The sequence below is a fragment of the Sorex araneus genome, chromosome 5 (assembly GCF_027595985.1).
Source record: "Sorex araneus isolate mSorAra2 chromosome 5, mSorAra2.pri, whole genome shotgun sequence".
Classification (NCBI taxonomy): Eukaryota; Metazoa; Chordata; class Mammalia; order Eulipotyphla; family Soricidae; genus Sorex; species Sorex araneus.
The window spans coordinates 141,339,161-141,360,468 of NC_073306.1; the positions used below are offsets into that span (position 1 = coordinate 141,339,161).

The window sequence follows — 21,308 nt, forward strand, 5'->3', positions numbered from 1 at the left end:
TTCTGTCTCCTTCTTCCTCTGTCTCCCTTGTCTTCTTTCTCCCCCGTCTCTTCTATCTCATCTATCTCCCTCTTCTGTCTCCTTCTTCCTCTGTCTCCCTTGTCTTCTTTCTCCCCCGTATCTTCTATCTCATCTATCTCCCTCTTCTGTCTCCTTCTTCCTCTGTCTCCCTTGTCTTCTTTCTCCCCCGTCTCTTCTATCTCTTCTATCCCCCTCAGTGCCCCACAGTCTTAGTTTATATAGCAAACTACATAGGGTGGTGACACAAAGATGAGTTTAACATCAACAAATCAACAAAGAAAGGTAAGACCATTTCTTGAGGAGATTAACAAAATCTCATCTAAGGAAATCTCATCTAAGGAGATCCACTCAAGGGTGTGATCCCAAACAAGGGTGTGTCAGGGTATGAGCTAGTAATCTACTTAAATAGTTATAGTAAATCTACTTCTAATATTTCTAACAATGTAATTCTGTATGAGCACAGTAAGAGATATAAAGTTTGGTTTTTCCTGAGGACATCTCCAGACCACAGTCCTCAGACCAGGTTAACCTTCCTAACCCCAGCAGGATCCTAATCTCGTCGTTATTTTTGGATCATGACAGCATTGTCCATGATCATGCCCTCAACTTATAGTTGAGTATTGTGGCGCTGCTTTGGCCTGGCCCATTTCGATGCCAGGGTAGCACATAACTCACCGCTTGCCCTGGATCTCTCCTGTCCCTCGTCGGGATCCTGCTTTTGGGGTGCTAGGAACTGAGGGCAACTGAGTTAAGAAAGCAGATGCCCAGGAGTAAATATTATTGGAGTCAATCAACTCCCAAGTTACAAGCACAATATTGTCTTCCTGTGTCCATACAGAAAGGACATTGCTTTAAGGTAAACTATGTTCCCTAAGGCAAGGCTAAAAGGACAAACCCCTTGTTCTCCTACAATGTGTCACCCGCATCTCCCCTCTTGAGATATGTACTTTCATACTTTCATATGGAGAAAGGGCTTCCCAGGGCTGCCTCCCTGATGCTGGAAACAGCTGTGGGGGACCGGAGGGCAGGCGAAGTCCAGCTCCTCAAGGCAGGAAGAAGAGCTGTAGTAGTGACTGCCCTCTGCAGGCCTGAGAAGGATGAGAAGCTTGATGTGTCCTTAAAAAAAGCCTCCAGGTTCGAAAGATTTAGAAAAGCACAGTTGCTTCATGTCTAAATGAATATTCATGTCCATATAGGAGGTATGAATAATTGATATTTTTGCAAAGCACAACTAAAAGTTGGGCTGAAGTGATAGCACAGTGGGTAGGACGTTTGCCTTACACGCGGCCAACTTGGGTTTGATTCCTCCTCCCCTCTCAGAGAGCCCGGCAAGCTATCGAGAGTATCTCACCCATACAGCAGAGCCTTCCAAGCTACCCATGGCATATTCAGTATGCCAAAAACAGTAGCAACAAGTCTCACAATGGAGACGTTACTGCTGCCCGCTCAAGCAAATCAATGAGCAATGGGATGACAGTGATACAGTGATACTTTCATATGTAAAGCAGACATGTCACTGCGGCTCCCTCTTCACTGTGGAGAAACCTTAGTTACTGTGAGCAGGTTACTAGGCCACACCCTAGACAGCCTTCCAACCTAGCCACACGTCCAGGAGATAGTACAATGGGGAGGGGGTTTGCCTTGCACATGGCTGACCCAGGTTCTATTCCCAGCACCCCATGGGGGTCCAAGGGATCCCCTCCCTGTGACATTGTTTATTGGGGTGTAGGCACACATGGTTCCCCACCCTGCCAGGAGTGATTCCTGAGTGCAGAGCTAGGAGTAACCCCTAAGCGCTGCTGGGTGTGTTTTTAACTCTGTATTTGGTTCCACGGGACTGATCACAATGTTTGAGGATTTGCATCCAAAGCCTCTGATGAAGTTCCAGAGGTGGCACTGGGCCTCTACAGGATATATAGGAATTTTAGGTGCCAATGAGGACTCTGATGTGGATCCAAAGGCAGCACTATTTTCTGGGGTTTGTGCACCATTTTTTTCTGCACTACTGATTTTCTGGGGTTTTGTGAGTTAGCTCAGGAAGTGGAAATGTCTTCTAGACTCTGGTTTGTGTGGGGAATGCTTGGGTGAGTGACCAATTTGGTCCTACAGCATCCACTACAGGATCCGAGTGGGCTCTAACATGTGGCTCCATGTACGGCCATTTCAGCCTAATGGAGATGTCCATCTCAGATGCTGGTCCTTCAAGGTTTGAACCAAATCAGGACTTCATACTAACACTCTTAAGCTAAGATCCCTCGAGGGGTCTAGCCAGGCGAGCACCTGAGAGTTGCCTGTGGCTTGTCCATGGGGTCCCCTCATTCGTGATATCATCCATTGGGGTGTAGGCACATACAAAATCCCCAATATCCCCCTTCTCTGTAGACCGAGAAAGCCTACTAGAATGGAATGATCTAGTAAATGAGATGAAGGGTCACATGGCCAAAATTTCATATTATTGCACAGCACCATAACATGCATTCCTTGCAGAAGGGGTTCCACTTAATGAACAAAAAGAGGGAAATGGCATTACTCCTGCTTCAGAATCTGGAAACAAAGATTCTGAAAATAACACAGATGCTCTTGTGCTTTTGTCTTCCATGCTACCACTTCAGCAGCTCCAGTGCTGCCTCTCCCATCTCTCTGATGGCCTGTATCCACATCCCTACAACTGAAGACAGTCAGCAGTCTCCATTTTCAGTTCCTGCAGTTCCTTTGATATGAATTTCTCCCTAAAATATTCTTATTGGTATTTATTAATTTCTCATTTTATTTATTTATTTATTTATTTATTTATTTGCTTTTTGGGTCACGCCTGGCGATGCACAGAGGTTACTCCTGGCTTTGCACTCAGGAATTTCCCCTGGCGGTGCTCAGGGGACCATAAGGGATGCTGGGATTCGAACCTGGGTCGGCTGCGTGCAAGGCAAACGCCCTACCCACTGTGCTATTGCCCCAGCCCCTAATTTCTCATTTTAAAAAGGGCCAATCAGCTTACTTCTGAGTGACTGATAGATTAACATTTGATTCAAAATAGATCTGAAAAGTACTCAAAATCCACTGTAATTATCTAAACATAATTATCTGTAATTCTCTAATCCTAATCCTACCCTGACCACTATCCTAGTCCTAACCAACACCCTAACCCTAGCCCTAGTCCTAACTCTAACCCTAAGTAGTAATTCTAACCCTACCCTAACCCTGACACTGACCATAACCCTAACTCTGACATGGACTATGACTCTGACCCTGACTCTAACCCCAACCCTAACCCTAACTCTAATCCTAACCCCAATCTCAATCCCAACCCAAACCCTAGTCCCTAACACCCTAACCCTAACACTCACCCTCACCCTAACCCTGACCATAATAAATACTGTACACTGAGGAGAGTCAGTGCGTCAGCCCCCTGACTCATGCCTGAGTCCACAATCATTGGGACTCAGATGATTTGGAACTCAGATAACTGAGCTTCTGATTCTGCACTCACCCCAAGTCTATAGTTGCCTGAGTCCCCAATCACCCCTGAGTATCCAGTTACCTTGATTGTCACTGAATCCTGATTCCCTAGTCTTAAATCCCACTCACCTGAGTTCCAACTCACCCCAAGCTTTTTCTCTCTTAACTCTATCTCTTTTCTAAACCCCCATGACACCCCTGCTTCAGGCCTGTCTGCTGGAGCTGGTCCCCAGTAAATCCTAAATCTTTAATCCTGTGTCCCCACTTTCCCCCACTCTCCTGACTCCACACTAACAGAATCCACACACACCTTAGTCAGCACTCACCTTGAGTCTGTAGTTGCCTGAGTCCCCAATCACCCCCTGAGCTCCCAGTTACCTTACTTGTTACCTCACTCAACCCTAAGTCTATAGTCCCAAATCTCACTCACCAGAGTCCCAATTCACCTGAGTCATCTGACTCTACTGAATCCACACTTGCATGAGTCCATATTTGCATGGGTCCCCTCACTAGAGTCCACAGTTTCCTGAGTCCCCAGCCACCCAAAGATCCCATTCACTGTGTGCCCACTCACCCCAATCCCCAATTCCAGTACTCCACTCACCCCTGAGCCTTGATTCACCTGACTCCACACACTCCTGAACTGTCTTCCTGTGTCTATACAAAATGAGCAGCGCTCTAACGTTAACTATGCAAAGGACATAAGGGAAAGATAAAAGCAATATTTCGCTTACAAATACAAAACCCAGAGTCCTTGGGGCTGGAGCAATAGTACAGTGGGTAGGGCATTTGTCTTGCACGTGGCCAACCCGGGTTCAATCCCCAGTATCCCATATGGTCCTCTGAGCACCGCCAGGGGTGATTCCTGAGTGCAGAACCAGGAGTAACCCCTGTACATTTCCAGGTGTGACCCATAAAGCAAAAACAAAAACAAAAACCCAGAGTTCTTAAGAGGATTGGAACAGGTTCTGGTTAGAGGAAAGGAGTGATTAACAGATAGAGAAAGCAAAGCACAGAGAAGTTAAAGATGAATACCGAGAAAATGGGGAGTATTGTGATGAGTGTAATTTGGTAAATTTAAGCTCCACAGTTACCTCAGCTCACTCCCAGAGAAGTGCCAATGCCTCCCAGCAATAACCTTGGGTTACATTCAGTCTGTACTGGGAAGAATTATTTTTAGTTAAAAGATGGATGGTATCTCACGTTGAGGCATGCAAAAAGGATGGCAAGGTCAATATATGAAAATTACTATTACATGAATGGAATTATACATTCTAGTTTCAAAAGTATAGGCTATTGGGCACTTAAAACTAAGTAACCCTAATTGAAATCTTTATATTATAATACAATATTAAGATGGAGAAATACCAACATCTAGTACTAAAGGCTGAGAAAATTCAATCTGAAGCCAGAGTTTTATGGAATGCAATCGAAGAAAATTTTTAAAATCAAAGTATAATCTTTACTGATATTTGAAACATTATCACACTTTATGCTCTGTAGTGGCCAGCCTACTTAATCAAACTGTGACTCATCACATGTGAATTTGTGTATGCATGAGTGGTAGGATTCTAGGTTATATAGGAAAAAACATTCATTGAGGCCACATATTCTTGCAAAGGTGAGTTTTAGCACCATAATTTCCTCTCTGGAAGTATATCTAATGGCAAATGAATGAAAATGATGTTTTTATAAGGGGTAATTTCCCAGAAAATCATGTAGGTCCGAGAGATACAACAGGGGTTAAGGCATTTGCCTTATATGAGACTAATCTTGGTTCCATGCTCTGAGCACCACAAGTTGTGACCTCAACACCTTTCCCCACAAGCTTAAAGTCTTGTTACATACTGCTCTTTTTTAAAATTTTATTTTCATAAGGTTGTTCACATTAATTGACTACATTCAATATTCCAACATCAATCCCACCACCCATATTGTCCAAGTTAAACTCATGTACAGTATTTCAAAATACCCTGTACTATATCACTAGTAACTAATTTTGGTAATAGCTTTCACTGCAAGACTATATTTGCCACACCCAGCATTTCTTAGAGTTTATTTCTGGTTCTGTGCTCAGGAATTTCTCCTGATGGGGCTCAGAGGACCTTATCCAGTGCTGGTGGATCGAGCCTGGGTTAGTCACATGAAAGGTGAATACCTTACCAGCTGTACTATTTCTCCAGTCTCCCCACCCCAGACTGTATTGTTTTATAGTGTTAAACATAGAGACAGGTTTTTGCCTCTTGATTCTCCTCTTTTCAGATGGTGAATTTCAAAGTGGGGTTTCTTGAAGATATTACAGGTGTAGTTTCTGAAGGACACATCTCCTCTCCCTCAGTTTTCAAGGAGATCTCATTGCCTTGCTATAGTGGCAAAAAAGTAAGTGTAGGAGTAATAATTGCTTAGATTCACTTTATGTTAGGTAAAGTCGAGTCCTTGATGATAAATGCATTTATAAACCTTCTCTCCCTTTGTTGTTGCTGTTGTTGTTTTTGAGATCACAACTGGTAGTGGTTGGGAGTTAGTTGAACTGAGGCCACATGGCCAGTGCCCAGCTCCCCAATTTTTCATCACTTCTTTATTATCAGACACCGTAAGACACTTCAAGCTGATTTTATACTTTCTCTGCATGTTTGGGGGGGCTGGGCGGTCACTTCTGGTGGTTGGGAGTTGAACCTGGGCCTCCCGCATGCAAAGCTTGTACTCCAGCTCAGTGATATCTCTCTGGTCTAGAAGTATTTTCTTATGGTTTCTTCTGAGACTATTCCCAACATTAGCTTTACATTTATTTTTATAAACTTCAATGACTCAATTGTTTTTGGTGACTTTTTAATATGAAGTTTGAGGTGTGATCTAGGTATAGATTGTGGAACAAATCCTACACATTAAACAATCAATAGAAAATAAGGCCCTATATAATTAACCTTATTGCTAGTTATCTGAAAACTATATATTCCTTCAAGAAAAAGGATACTTCTATGGTGTTCTTCCATACATAGGGAATGACTGGTTAACTCTTAGGTTAATATAGATAATATTTTTGTTTTCTGGTTACACACAAAAATTTAAAAATAAAATGATAACTGCAAACCCAAAGAAACATGAGTCTTTTCTTTCCTTTCACAATCTTCTAATATTTAACAAAATGAAAGCTATACACATGTATGGTTTATATTTCTTTTCAATTAAAATATGGGGGTTGGGGCTGGAGCGATAGCACAGTGGGTAGGGAGTTTGCCTTGCACACGGCCAACCTGGGTTTGATTCCCAGCATCCCATATAGTCCCCTGAGCGCTGCCAGGGGCAATTCCTGAATGCAGAGCCTGGAGTGACCCCTGAGCATTGCCAAGTGTGACCCCAAAAAGCAAAAAAAAAAAAAAAAAGAATAGGGGTTGGGCCAAACCCAGCAGATCTCAGGGAGCACTCCTGGCTTTGTGTTCAAGGATTACTTTCAGTGGTGTTGGCATGAACGTTTGCTGCCAAGGATTGAACTGGAGTGGGTCACATGCAAAGCAATGCCTTACCACCATTTTATATCTCCAGTTTATTTGGGTTTTGGAGCCACATGCAAAAAGCTTGTTTGAGCTTTTGAGCTTATTTGGAGTTCACTGGTTACTTCCAGCCTAGTACTTGGGATCTCTCTGAGTGCTGGGGACAGAAGGCATATGCTCTAGCACACCAAGCCATCACAAGAAATATCCCAGGAATATCCCAATCATCACTAGGAGTGGCCCTGATTAAAACACAAACACACATATGGTGATGAATCTCGCCTAACTAATTAAATAGTTAATTTGTTAACTATTTCTGAATTCAGAAGATTTGAAGAGTACCTAATCCTGGACAGTCAAAAACCTGCTCTCTCCTACAATTTCATCTCTAGTTCCCACCATAAGTCACAACATTTAGTTCTCTGCTATACTATCTTCTTTCTAAATATGTTAAAAGTGGAGGAAAAGGGGCCAGAGAGATAGTATAGCAGATTAGGTGCTTGCCTTACATGCGGCCTACCCAGGTTCATTCCCTGGCATTCATCAGGAGTGATTCCTGAGTGTAGAGCCAGGAGTAACTCCTGAACATCAGGTGTGCCATGCCCCCCAAATGGGGAAAAGCAAATTTGTCACAAATCCACTGTTTAACTGCAGATTTAAAATGTCCTATATAAGCCAGGGGAGATAGCTCCAAGAGCTGAACTACATGTTTTATATCTGCCACTGAGCTAAGATGTAGCCCCGACTGAGCTCTCTGTGGTCCAAAAATCAAAACAGACAAGCAAGATAATTATCCTGTTTGGGGAACCAAGCGGGATCAGTGGCTAAAGTGTCTGATTGGGCGCGGAGAAGTCCCCTCCCCGCCCCCTGCCCGCCGCGGCTCGGGGCTTCTCCTGAAGCCCCTGCCTGGCACCTGTCCGCCGCCGCCGTCGGATCCTGACCAATCCCCACTCTGCTGCTTAGGGGCGTGTCCTCATCTCAGGGGGCGTGGCCTAAAAAGTGGGCGTGGCTTCTTTCCGGAGCACAGGCCGCTAACGCGGCCGCAGTTATTCTTTGCTACCTCAGCTCAATCCGTACTGTGTATTCCTTTGAAAACTCACTTTTGCGATCTCAAACATTTACGCAAAATAGCCATTAGCTTAGGCTGACACTATAAAAGCTATCAGTGAATAAGGGAAGTTTAGCACAATCGGAGCCCCTTCTTCCCACAAAAAGGAAGAGGAATAAAGAACTACAAGGTGCCAACTCTGCACTTCCGTGACAATATGAAGAAACAGCGAAAATCCCCTCCACCAAGAGAGGGAGAACAAAAGATACTAGAAACCTCAAAACAGTCTCCCAACATCTACGACCTCTCAGATAAACAATTCAGAGAGGAAATATGGAGGAGAGTCGACCTACTCCAAGCAAATATGGAACAGACATCCAATAAATTAAGGGAGGAGATGAATCAAGCGCTGGAACGGTCTACCAAGAAAATACAGGAAGAAATGAGAGCAGAAATGAGAGCAGAAATTTCAAACCTTCCAACCGAAGTCTCACAAATAAAGCAATCGGTAGATGAAATAAAAATATCACTAGATGCCCTCAACAGCAGAATGACTACAGCCGAAGACAGAATCAGCGAGCTTGAGGATGAGCTGCAGAAAGCTTACAGACAGCAACAAATCATGGCCAAAGACCTCAAAATGGCTATAGAGCGAATCAGAGCCCTGGGGGATGACTTCAAGAGGAACAACATAAGAATCATTGGAGTACCAGAACCACAGGGAAGTAACCCCAATGAAAAAAACATAGTCAAAGACATCATCGCTAAGAAATTCCCAGAGCTGGAGAAGGCAGGCGTCCAGATACAAGAAGTCCGAAGAGTGCCAGCAAAAAGAGACCCAAATAAAAAGACTCCAAGGCATATCATAGTCAGAATGGCGGATGCTGTAGATAGAGACACAATTCTACAAGTAGCAAGGTCAAAGAGGGAAATCACATACAAAGGAGCACCCCTCAGATTTACGGCCGATCTGTCAGAAGAAACCCTCCGAGCCCGAAGACAATGGTGGCACATAGTGAAAAAACTCAACGAAATGAATGCCTCACCAAGAATACTTTATCCGGCTAAACTCTCACTCAAACTCGAAGGAACCATACACTACTTCTCGGATAAACAACAGCTCAGGTCCTTCATAGACTCAAAACCAATCTTGAAAGAAGGTCTAAAGGGGCTACTGTAAGGCAAGGAGGAGCCCCATAAGAACAACAAATCCCACAGAAAGATGACACAAAACCACATCACAATAATCTCTCTCAATGTCAATGGCCTAAATGCACCTATCAAGAGACACAGAGTAGCTAAATGGATCCGGAAATTAAACCCAACATTCTGTTGCCTGCAAGAAACACACCTGAACAAACAGAGTAAACATAGACTCAAAGTCAAAGGATGGAAAACAATCCTCCAAGCAAACAACCCCCTTAAAAAAGCTGGAGTGGCCATCCTGGTATCCGACAACATAGATTTCAGGATGAAAAAGATCAAAAGGGACAGCGAAGGTCATTTTCTGTTTATCAAGGGATATGTACAACAGGAAGAAATCACACTCTTAAACGTATATGCTCCTAACGAACGACCGGCTAAATATTTAAAACGACTCCTAACAGACTTCAAAGAGGACATCACTAACAGCACAATTGTAGTCGGAGACTTCAATACGGCCTTATCACCTCTAGATAGATCCACAAGAACAAAACTCAACAAGGAAACACTGACCCTGAATGAAGAAATTGAAGAGAGAGGCCTAATAGACCTATACAGGGCCTTACACCCCAAAAAGAAAGAATACACATTCTTTTCCAGTGCACATGGAACATTTTCAAAAATAGACCATGTACTGGGCCCCAGAACATACCTCAATCGAATCGGAAAAATAGAAATTGTATCAACCATCTTTTCAGACCACGATGCGCTGAAGATAGAAGCTAACCACCCACAAATACGGAAAATCAAATCAAACACCTGGAAATTAAACAATTCCATGTTGAACAATGAGTGGGTCAAGAAGGAAATCAAGGAAGAAATCAAAAGATACTTAGAAACAAATGAGAATGAAGACACGAGCTACCAAAACCTATGGGACGCAGCTAAAGCCGTGTTAAGGGGAAAATTTATAGCTCTCCAAGCATTCCTCAGGAAGGAAGAAAGGACCCACATAGATAGCTTGACTTTACGACTCAAGACCCTAGAAAAGGACCAGAAAAAGGACCCCAAACCAGACCGAAGGAAAGAAATAATAAAAATTAGAGCAGAAATTAATGACATCGAAACCAAAAAAACAATCCGAAAGATCAATGAAACAAAGAGTTGGTTCTTTGAGAAAATAAATAAGATTGATAAACCGCTAGCAAGTCTCACAAAGAAAGAAAGAGAGAAAACTCTAATAAATCGAATCAGAAATGAAAAGGGGGACATCATAACAGAAACCAGTGAGATTCAAAAGATCATTAGAGACTACTTTGAAAGTCTTTACGCCACAAAAAAGGAGAACCTAAAAGAAATGGATGGATTCCTTGATTCCTACAATCTCCCAAGACTGAAGAAAGAAGACCTGGAATACCTGAATAGACCCATCAATGTTAAGGAAATTGAAACGGTAATCAAAAACCTCCCCAAAAACAAAAGCCCAGGCCCAGATGGTTTCACTGGCGAATTCTTCCAAACATTTAAAGAAGACCTATTGCCTGTTTTCCTCAAACTTTTCCAGGAAATTGAAAAAACAGGAACTCTCCCAAACAGTTTCTATGAAGCACATATCTCCCTAATACCAAAAGCAAACAAAGACACCACTAAGAAAGAAAATTACAGACCAATTTCCCTGATGAACACCGATGCGAAGATCCTCAACAAAATACTAGCAAATAGGATCCAACAACTCATCAAAAAGATCATACACCACGACCAAGTGGGATTCATCCCAGGGATGCAAGGATGGTTTAACATTCGGAAATCAATCAACATAATCCAGCATATCAACAAAAGGAAAGATAAAAACCATATGATCATATCAATAGATGCAGAGAAAGCATTTGACAAGATCCAACATCCTTTCATGATGAAAACCCTCGCCAAAATGGGGTTTGGAGGAACTTTCCTCAAGATAGTCGAAGCCATCTATCACAAGCCTACGGCAAGCATTATCCTCAACGGGGAAAAACTAAGGGCCTTTCCTCTGAGATCAGGCACAAGACAAGGATGCCCACTCTCACCACTCCTCTTCAATATAGTACTGGAAGTACTTGCGATAGCTATTAGACAAGAAAAAGAGATTAAGGGCATCCAGATAGGAAGGGAAGAAATCAAACTCTCACTATTTGCAGACGACATGATACTATATCTAGAGAAGCCTAAAACCTCTACTAAGAAACTCTTAGAAACAATAGACTTATACAGTAAAGTTGCAGGCTACAAAATCAATACCCAAAAATCCATGGCCTTCATATATGCAAACAATGAGGCAGAGGAAAGGGACATGAAAAAAGCAATCCCATTCACAATCGTGCCCCAGAAAATCAGGTACCTCGGAATCAGCTTAACCAAGGAAGTAAAAGACCTTTACAAAGAAAACTACATAACGCTACTCCATGAAATCAAAGAGGACATGAGGAAATGGAAACATATACCCTGCTCGTGGATAGGGAGAATCAATGTTGTCAAAATGGCAATACTCCCTAAAGCATTATACAGATTCAATGCGATCCCTATAAATATACCCATGACATTCTTCAAAGAAATGGATCAAGCAATCCTAAAATTCATATGGAATAACAAACGTCCAAGGATAGCTAAAACAATTCTTGGGAAAAAGATGATGGGAGGCATCACCATCCCCAACCTCAAACTTTACTACAAAGCAGTAACAATTAAAACAGCATGGTACTGGAACAAAGGCAGAGCCGTAGACCAATGGAACAGGGTGGAATATCCCTACACACAACCCCAAATGTATGACCATCTAATCTTTGATAAGGGAGCAAGAGAAGTGAAGTGGAGCAAGGAAAGCCTCTTTAACAAATGGTGCTGGCACAACTGGACAACCACATGCAAAAAAATGGGTTTAGACCTTGACCTGACACCATGCACAAAAGTCAGATCAAAATGGATTAAAGACCTCAACATTAGACCACAAACCATAAGGTACATTGAAGACAAGGTCGGCGAAACCCTCCACGATATTGAAGATAAGGGTATCTTCAAGGGTGACACGGAACTAAGCAATCTAGTAAAAACAGAGATCAACAAATGGGACTACATTAAACTAAAAAGCTTCTGCACCGCAAAAGATACAGTGACCAGAATACAAAGACTATCCACAGAATGGGAAAGGATATTTACACAATACCCATCAGATAAGGGGTTGATATCAATGGTATATAAAGCACTGGTTGAACTCTACAAGAAGAAAACATCCAACCCCATCAAAAAATGGGGCGAAGAAATGAACAGAAACTTTACCAAGGAAGAAATACGAATGGCCAAAAGGCACATGAAAAAGTGCTCTGCATCACTAATCATCAGAGAGATGCAGATCAAAACAACTTTGAGATACCACCTCACACCACAGAGACTAGCACACATCCAAAAGAACAAAAGCAACCGCTGTTGGAGAGGATGTGGGGAGAAAGGGACCCTTCTTCACTGCTGGTGGGAATGCCGACTGGTTCAGCCCTTCTGGAAAACAATTTGGACGACTCTCAAAAAATTAGATATTGAATTCCCATTTGACCCAGCAATACCACTGCTGGGAATATATCCCAGAGAATCAAAAAAGTACAATCGAAACAACATCTGCACATGTATGTTCATCGCAGCACTGTTTACAATAGCCAGAATCTGGAAAAAACCCGAATGCCCCAGAACGGATGACTGGTTGAGGAAACTTTGGTACATCTATACAATGGAATACTATGCAGCTGTTAGAAAAAAGGAGGTCAAGAATTTTGTAGTTAAGTGGATGGGCATGAAAAGTTTCATGCTGAGTGAAATGAGTCAGAAAGAGAGAGACAGACATAGAAAGATTGCACTCATCTATGGTATATAGAATAACAGAGTGGGAGACTAACACCCAAGAACTGTAGAAATAAGTACCAGGAGGTTGACTCCATGGCTTCGAGGCTGGCCTCAAGTTCCGGGGATAGGTCAACTCAGAGAAGCGATCACCAACTACATTGCAGTCGAAGGCCATGTGGGGGAAGGGAGTTGCGGGCTGAATGAGGGCTAGAGACTGAGCACAGCGGCCACTCAACACCTTTGTTGCAAACCACAACAGCTAATTAGAGAGAGAAAGCAGAAGGGAATGCCTTGCCACAGTGGCAGGGTGGGGTGGGGGGGAGATGGGATTGGGGAGGGTGGGAGGGACACTGGGTTTACGGGTGGTGGAGAATGGGCACTGGTGAAGGGATGGGTTCCCAAACTTTGTATGAGGGAAGTGTGAGCACAGAAGTGTATAAATCAGTAACTGTACCCTCACGGTGATTCTCTAATTAAAAATAAATAAATTTAAAAAAAAAAATAAAAAAAAAATAAAAACTTAAAAGATACAAAACAAAAAAAAAAATAAAGTGTCTGATTGGTAAGCATGAGACCAAGAGTTTAATCTCTGATGCTTCCCTCCTTACCCTGTCAGCTCTGCTATCAATGCTGCACAGGCCACATGTGATTTCCAGTGGCACTACAGTAGGGATGTGGCTCAGTGGCAGAGCATGTGCTTGTCTTACATGTGAGAGGCCCTGGGAGAAAAAAAAGCACTGTTCTGAATGTGGGGTGGTGGAAGATACCTAATTGCACCACAACCAGGTTTGTGTGAGCACGGAAAAATAAAGGGCCCAATCCCTGGTGAGCACTGCAACCTGATGTGAGAACCCCAGTAAGGAACACAACCAAATATATGTGGAACTCTGGGTTATTGCAACATCACCAGAGAGAAGGGAAGGACAAATGTTTCCCTTTGGAACTTCAGCAACTTGAAGGGAAAATGTTTCCATTTGGAACTTCAGCAACTTACTGCTAAGTTACCTTTTATATACATTGTTACTATTATCATTTTAGGAACCTCAGGCATGCAGAAGTAAAGGGAAATTATTCCAGTTAAGAGGAACAAGGACAGTGAAGGAGGAATGAAACATATGATGAAGTAAATTAGGGAAGACAGACAGGGTCCAGATAAAGCAGGAGGACCTTATGCATTGGACCCAAGACCTCATGCATATGAGGAAATTGTTCTGCGCTGAACTACGTCATCCCTCATCAATATTTTGGTTTGTTTACTTGTTTGTCTTTGAGCAATGCTCATGGGGCTTAGAGGTCCCTTCCAGAGATTTGTGGCCAACTGGACCAGTGGTTCAATGAACTTGTCCTATAATGCCATGGATTACAATGCCACCCCAGTGGTGCTAAGAGAATCTACAGGGTTGCACCCCCTGAAAGGGGACCTATGATGTTGTGGACCAAATCAGGGATGGCTGCATGCACAGCATAATCTCTGCACCGTCTTTCCAACCCCACCTCACCAAAGGATTTTAAGTGGTGAAGCAGCATGAATAATTTGTTCATATATTCCCCACCATCCAGTGTTTCTGATGACATCTCTTTTTATTGGGAGTAAGGTGGGTAGGCGTACCTGGTGGTTATTTCTGGATCAGTGCTTGGAGGTCACTACAAGCTAAGCTCAGTGAACTGTGTGGCTGTTGGAAATTGAACCCAGGGTCTCACATATGCAAAGCAAGTACGGTACCACTTTCAGTGGTATCCCTAGTCCTCTGATAACATCTTTAGAATAGATTTTTAAATGGGAACTTCTAGGGTTAGACATATAAATACTTTTAAGTCTCTAGGTATTTTAACAGCATTAATACTAATTCAGTTAGTGCTGGAGTGATAGCACAGCGGGTAGGGTGTTTGCCTTTCACGCGGCTGACCCGTGTTCGATTCCTCCGCTCCTCTTGGAGAGCCGACAAGCTACTGAGAGTATCGCGCCTGCACAGCAGAGCCTGGGAAGCTACCCGTGGCATATTCGACATGCCAAAAACAGTAACAATAAGTCTCACAATGAGAGACGTTACTGGTGCCCACTCGAACAAATCAATGAGCAATGGGATGACAGTGACAGTGACAATACTAGTTCAGGGACTGGAAAGACAGTTTACAGAGAGCAGGGTGTTTACTTTGCTCACAGCTAATCCAGGTTCAATTCTTGGCACACTTTATGGTCCCCTGAGCTTGCCAGGAGTGTTCCCTGAGCGAAGAGCCAGGAGTAATCCCTGAGCACACCGGGTATGCCCCCCTAAAAAACAGTATCATTAATACCAATTCAATTTCCTACTAGTGTTTGTGTATCCATTCCACTAATCTCTGATAATATTCATTAACATAAAAGGCAAATTCTTCTATTCAGAGAAAAGAAGTGTTGTGTGTTTTTGTCACTTTATTTATAGTGAATTACAGGGGTTGGAGCGATAGTACAGCAGGTAAGGCATTTACCTTGCATGTGGCCGACTCAGGTTTGATTCCCAGCATCCCATGTGGTCCCCTGAGCACCCCCAGGAGTAATTCCTGAATGCATGAGCCAGGAGTAACCCCTGTGCATTGATTTGTGCATTACCGGGTCTGACCCAAAAAACTGGAAAAAAAATGGTGACAATTTTGGTAATAAAAATAGTAACAAATTCATCAGTGTTGATTAGTAGTGTATATTTATTTTCTCACAAATTGTGCGTGATCTTTGTCCTTTGTTTTTTTCTGGCATGTGGGTTTTTGCTGATATTTTGACAAAGCCTTGAAATGGGCATTTGAGGGGTTGGGGGCACCCAGCAGTTCTCAGAGTCTACTCCTGGCTCTGCACTCAAGGGTTACTTACTGCTGGTAGAGCCTGGGGAACCTAACAGGGTGCCAGGGATTGAACCCAGGTCAGCTTCATGCAAGGCAAGCACCCTACCCACTATATTATCTCTCCAATCCCTGGTAAGGGACAGTTTAAAACCTAGGTTTATATTTGTGTTTGATGTCAAAGTTTTATAAACTTTTATACAGTCAAATTGTTACTCTTTACTTTTGTAATTTATTCCCTACAGCTTTAAGATAGTCTTCACCCTCAATCATACAAATAGTCATCAATATTTTCTATTATATTTTGGATAATAATTTTTAGTTTTAGGCATTCACACCCCTATAGCTGCTGACATGCTATCAGCTCTAGTGCCTCAGGAATAAGCTCTGCAGAGATGCCAAACTGCCAAAAATTTCAGGTACACCAGACCTCAGGCTGTTCTGAGGAGGCCATGCAACAATTCCAAACTCTACAGCACTGACATCCTACTACAAACACACCAAATTAGATAGGAAAGTAACATAGATGGCAACTAAGCTCAATAAACAATTAGCACAGAAGGCTCAACAGCAATAACAGCTTAGTAAACTCTCAGAAAAGGACTTAATGTCCCATGGTGAGATCTAACAATTTCCACAAAGTTTCTTTTACTGAAGTTTTTTTTTTTGATAATTGCATTAGCTTTTTAGTTCTAATAAGCAATATAAAAGGAATTATTTTGTACCTGCTAAGGGCACAGGCTTAGGGGGGTGTTTGGAAAAATGAGGACAATGGTGAATGGGAAAATCACACATGGTGGGATCATATTGGAATATTGATGGATGCTTGTAATGCATTATGAACAACTTTGTAAGCCACAGTGTTTAAACAAAGAGGAAGACTAAATTATTAAATTTTTAGTTTTATAAGTTTATTATTTTAGTCATTAATATTTATTATTTTAGTCAATAATATTTAGTCATATTATTTAGTCATTTGCATTATGATGAATATTTTGGACCAGGCCTGGGACCACTCACAGCAATACTTCACCACCCTGGCCTGACCATTCAATGTTCAGTGTTACTTGGACTCAGTTGTACCAGGTCTGAGGGAGCACCAAGAACACATTTTGCAGTGCTGAGGAGGGAGTCCCCCAGGACTACACTCAGCAATGGTAGGGGAGCTGGGGATATGATGCAAGGGATTTAAACCTACTCCAGCAGTACCCCAATTTGTAGCAGGTACCCCAATCCTTGTGCTATCTCTCTGGCTTATTCTTTGTATTTCTAAGTGTGCAGCACAAGGTAAATGTATGATTTTACTTACTTTAATAAAGAAACCAACTTCTCACACCAATTTGTTGAATAATTTATGCCTTTTCTAGTTATAGTCTTTTTTTGGGGGGGGTTCACACCCGGTGATGCTCAGGGGTTACTCCTGGCGGTGCTGGGGGACCATATGGGATGCCGGGGATCTAACCCAGGTTGGCTGCATGCAAGGCAAGCGCCCTCCCCGCTGTACTATCACTTGGGCCCCCATAGTTACATAGTCTTTCTAAAAGCAGAAACTAAAAACAAGTAATGTGCTGATCAAGTCAGGTGTTAATCCTAGAGTGTGGGTTGGGATTAAGGAACAATCAAGAGTGTTGTGTGCACAGGGCAGTCGTCTGTTATCTGCATATTCTCTGAAACTATTCCCATTCGCTGGCTACTCTTCCCTTTCCCCTCTCTTTCCTCCTTCTCTCAGCTCCTTGCACTCTCTTGGCAATTTGGCAGATAAATTCATGGCATCGAAACTTGTATTCAAATAACTATTTTGGGCTTCTGGGCTTCCAGCCAACTCCCACCCCAAACCATTTGTCCCCTCCCCCCCACATCTACTCAGTTGAAGGAAAATGAGACAAAACGTTTTGAAGGAGAAAATAGAGCCAAAGCTTTTATTCTAGGCAAAACCAATAGGTCATCTGACTTACATTAGTTAGTATGAGAAAAACCATCAATACAAACACATTGGAATACCTAAACTTTTCCTGTGGTTTTTTGCTGTTGTTGTTGTTCCTGTTCTGCCACAATGAGCAATGCTCAGTTTAGCAGCTCTGGTCAGGAGTCACTTCTGGCTCAAACCAGAACTCTAGCATACAAATCCTGCCCTGGAGAGGAGACCACTGAGGTACCTTTCCAGTTCCCTAAAACTCTTTTAAAATGAAGAATCATATTAAAACTTTCCTACGAGGCATACATCCTTTTATGCAGATACGATGTTTTATTTGAGTGGTTTCCATGAAATATAAAGAGCACTTGGGAAAGTAAAGTGAAATTTATTAGTTACACAGGCGGGGGGAGGGAGGGGGGGCTAAGGGTGGGGGGGCTAGGGGCGTGGGGGGGTTAGGGGTGTGGGGGGGGCGGGGTGGAGCTATACTGGGATTCTTGGTGGTGGAATATGAGCACTGGTGAAGGGATGGGTATTCGAGCATTGTATAACTGAGATTTAAACCTGAAAACTTTGTAACTTTCCACATGGTGACTCAATAAAAAATTAAAAAAAAAAAAAGAGCACTTGGGAGTCCTACTTTATTTTACTACTGCTATTTTTGCCGTCTCCCGTGGCTCTGTGCTCTGGGATCACTGCTGGTGGTGAAGCGCTTTATCCTCTGTATTATCTCTCCGGCCAGTGCAGCCCTGCAGCTTCCTATTTGCAGATGATCCTAAAACCTGATTTCGCTGAGGGTATTGATTGCTGGAATCCAGCATTCAAACCAAGTGTGAGGTGGTATTTTCCCTACACTCTTAACTGCTGTGCTGATTTTTGTTGGAGAGACTTTCCTCCTGGGCCCGTTGTTCTCCAAGTCTGCTCTCCTTCAGGCCAGGGGCGCGCTTTTCCACTGCGCCACACCGCACCTGTGCAGGATTTACGTTACTGTACATTCCTCCTTCAAGTAAAAACGACTTAAAATGATTTTTGTGGTGTCTGGATTGCCTTTGAAGGCCGAGCGCGTGTGTGCTGGCGCGCACTCGACACCTATCCAGGCAGCACCCGTCTCTAAGTCAGTCCGTTGTCAGTTCCAGAGACCCGCGGTGAAGGAAACCGTCGGATCGGAACCCCGACGGGTCCCGGGCAGTCCCTTCCCCGGATTTTCTTATCGATACGTCCAGGGAGAGTCCTAGTAAGGAATCCGGCGGACAGGCCTTCTCGCCGGCTCCGGGTGGAGAAGGGTCGGGAGCAGAGGCGTGCGGCGCAGGCCGGCCGGGAGAGCCCGCGTCGGGCCGCCCCCGGGCCCCGCTGGGGTCCCCCCGCCCGGGTGGGCTTCGGAAATGGGTGGTCGGCGCCGGCCCGAGCGCGCGGTGCGTGCGCACGGACGTGGACGCGGCCCGGCCTGCAGGCGCCGAGCGGGGAGCGCAGCAGCCTCGGCCGCGGCCCCCCGCGCCGCGGGACCTTTGTGCGCCGCGAGCCCGGCGCCGCGCGCACGTCGCCGTCCCGGGTGCCGAGCGGGGCGCGGGAGGCGCCGGAAGATGTGAGCCCGAGTGGGGCGCCGCCGGACGAGGGCAGGTGGGTGCGGGTCGCGGGCCGCCGCCGGGAGGGACCCGCGCCCCCGGCCACGCCGTCAGTCGGGGGCGGCGGCGGCGGAGGAGGCCGGGCCGGGCGAGCGGCCGCCCCGCGCGCACCCGCCATGTGAGCGGCGCCTCCCGGACGCGAACTTTCCCGGCGGCGGCGGCCAACTTGCAGCCCGGCGGGCTCGGCGCGAGACGCCGTAAGTCAGCGGGCCCGGCCGCCCGCCGCCGCCCGCGCTCCCCGCGCTCCCCGCGCCGCTCCGGTGGCCGCGGCCCGGCAACATGGCGCCCCGGGGCCCGGCGGCGGGGACGGGCCCGGCGGGGAGCGGCCCGGGGCGGGGGGGCGGCCTCGGGGCCGGGCCGGAGGACGCGGCGGGGAGCGCGGGGCGCGGGGCGCGGGCCGGGGGCGGCCGGGGGACGCGGCGCTGGCCGGGGCGCGGGCCGGGCCGGGCGGGCCGAGCGGGGCGCGGGGGCCGCCGGGGGCCGCGGCGCCGGGCGGAGGGCCAGCGGGCGGCGGGGCCGCGGCGCCGGGCGGAGGGCCGGCGGGCAGCGGGGGACGCGGCCCGGGCCGGAGGCGCGGCGGGAGGGGCGCCCGGCGGAGCGGCGGGCCCGGCGCGTCACGGTGAGCGGCGGGGCGCGGCGGGCTTTGTTGGCGCGGCGGGCCCGGCCGGGGGAGCGCCGCCGCCCTCGCGCGGGCCCGAGCCGCCTGCAGCTTTGTGTGCTGTGCGGCGGCCGGGCGGGCGGCCCGTGCAGCGCGCGGCCTGCGCGGGCCGGCGAAGCCGGGGAGTCGCGTGAGCGCCGCCGCCGGGCCTGGCCTTCGGCGCGCGGGCAGCCGTCGGATTGGCGGAGCGGCCTGGGCTTGTGCGCGGCTCGCGAGGCGCGGGGGTCCTTAGGCGGGCGGGCTGCGCCCGAGACCCTCAACAGGTCCTCCGCGGCCCAGCCTCCCGGCTCCCGCTCCTTCCCCGGCCCACTCGTGCAGTCCCGTGTGCCCAGGACGCTAGGTGCGAGGAACGAGGTGGGCATGGAAGTGGTGCTGTGTACGGTGTGCCGGTGTGTACAGCGTTGGCAGGTAATGTTGTATATGGTGTGCCGGTGTGGGCGGTGTGGGCAGGTATGTGTAATGTGGACAGGTTAACGCCGTTGTATACAGTGTACAATATATACAGCACTTGCAGGTAACGCTTTGTAAACTATGTGCAGGTGTGTACAGCATGGGCAGGTAGTGCTGTTGTAGACGGTGTGCCAGTGTGTACAACGTTGGCAGGTAATGGTGCTGTGTGTGATGTGTTGGTATGTACAAGATGGGCAGGTAACTCCTTTGTATATGGTGTGCCGGGTGTGTACCATTTGGGCAGTAACGCTGTTGTATATGGTGTGCCAATATGTTGTATGCGGTGTTGTATGCGGTGTTAGTGTGTATAGGTAACTTGTATATGATGTGCCAGGTGTGTACAATGTGGACAGGTACTGCTATTGTGTACGGTGTGCCAGTGTATGCAGTGTGGGCAAATAATGCTGTTGTACACAGTGTGCAGGTTGTATGCAAAATGGACAGGTAACACTTGTATACGGTGTGCCAGGTGTGACAAGTAATGGTAGTGGTGCTGTATACAGTGCCAGCATGTACAAGGTGGGCAGGTAATGCTGTTGTATAGTGTGCCGGGTGTGGTGTACACTGCGGGCTTGGTAGCAGTGTTGTATAAGGTGTGCCTGATGTGTATAGTGCAGGTATGGTAGTGGTGTTGTGTATGGTGTTCCAGGTGTGGTGTACAATATGGGCCTGACACCAGTGTTGTATATGGGTATGGTGTTCAACATGGGCATGGTGCCTGATTTATATTTGATTTTTGAAGTGGTGTCATATCCAGGATGCCTGGTAGTTCTTGTGGTGTGTCTGATGCTTGGTATGTGCTGTTGTCCAGTGTCATAGTATCCAC

General features: G+C 45.9%; 1 protein-coding gene across 9 annotated transcripts in view; it reads left to right on the forward strand.

Moving 5' to 3' along the window:
- The first annotated feature begins 19,133 nt into the window (after positions 1–19,133).
- The window catches only part of ZMYND11 (zinc finger MYND-type containing 11), a 99,655-nt gene continuing 97,480 nt past the window's right edge, over positions 19,134–21,308 (forward strand). For 2 of the 9 annotated variants that reach the window (XM_055138158.1, XM_055138156.1), the window contains exon 1: positions 20,302–20,440. The gene's annotated coding sequence lies outside the window, so the exon portion shown is untranslated. Of the gene's footprint in view, positions 19,370–19,400; positions 19,572–19,906; positions 19,994–20,301; positions 20,441–21,308 lie in introns of those variants that run through there. The other 7 variants (XM_055138161.1, XM_055138155.1, XM_055138159.1 and 4 more) reach the window with 7 other exon arrangements.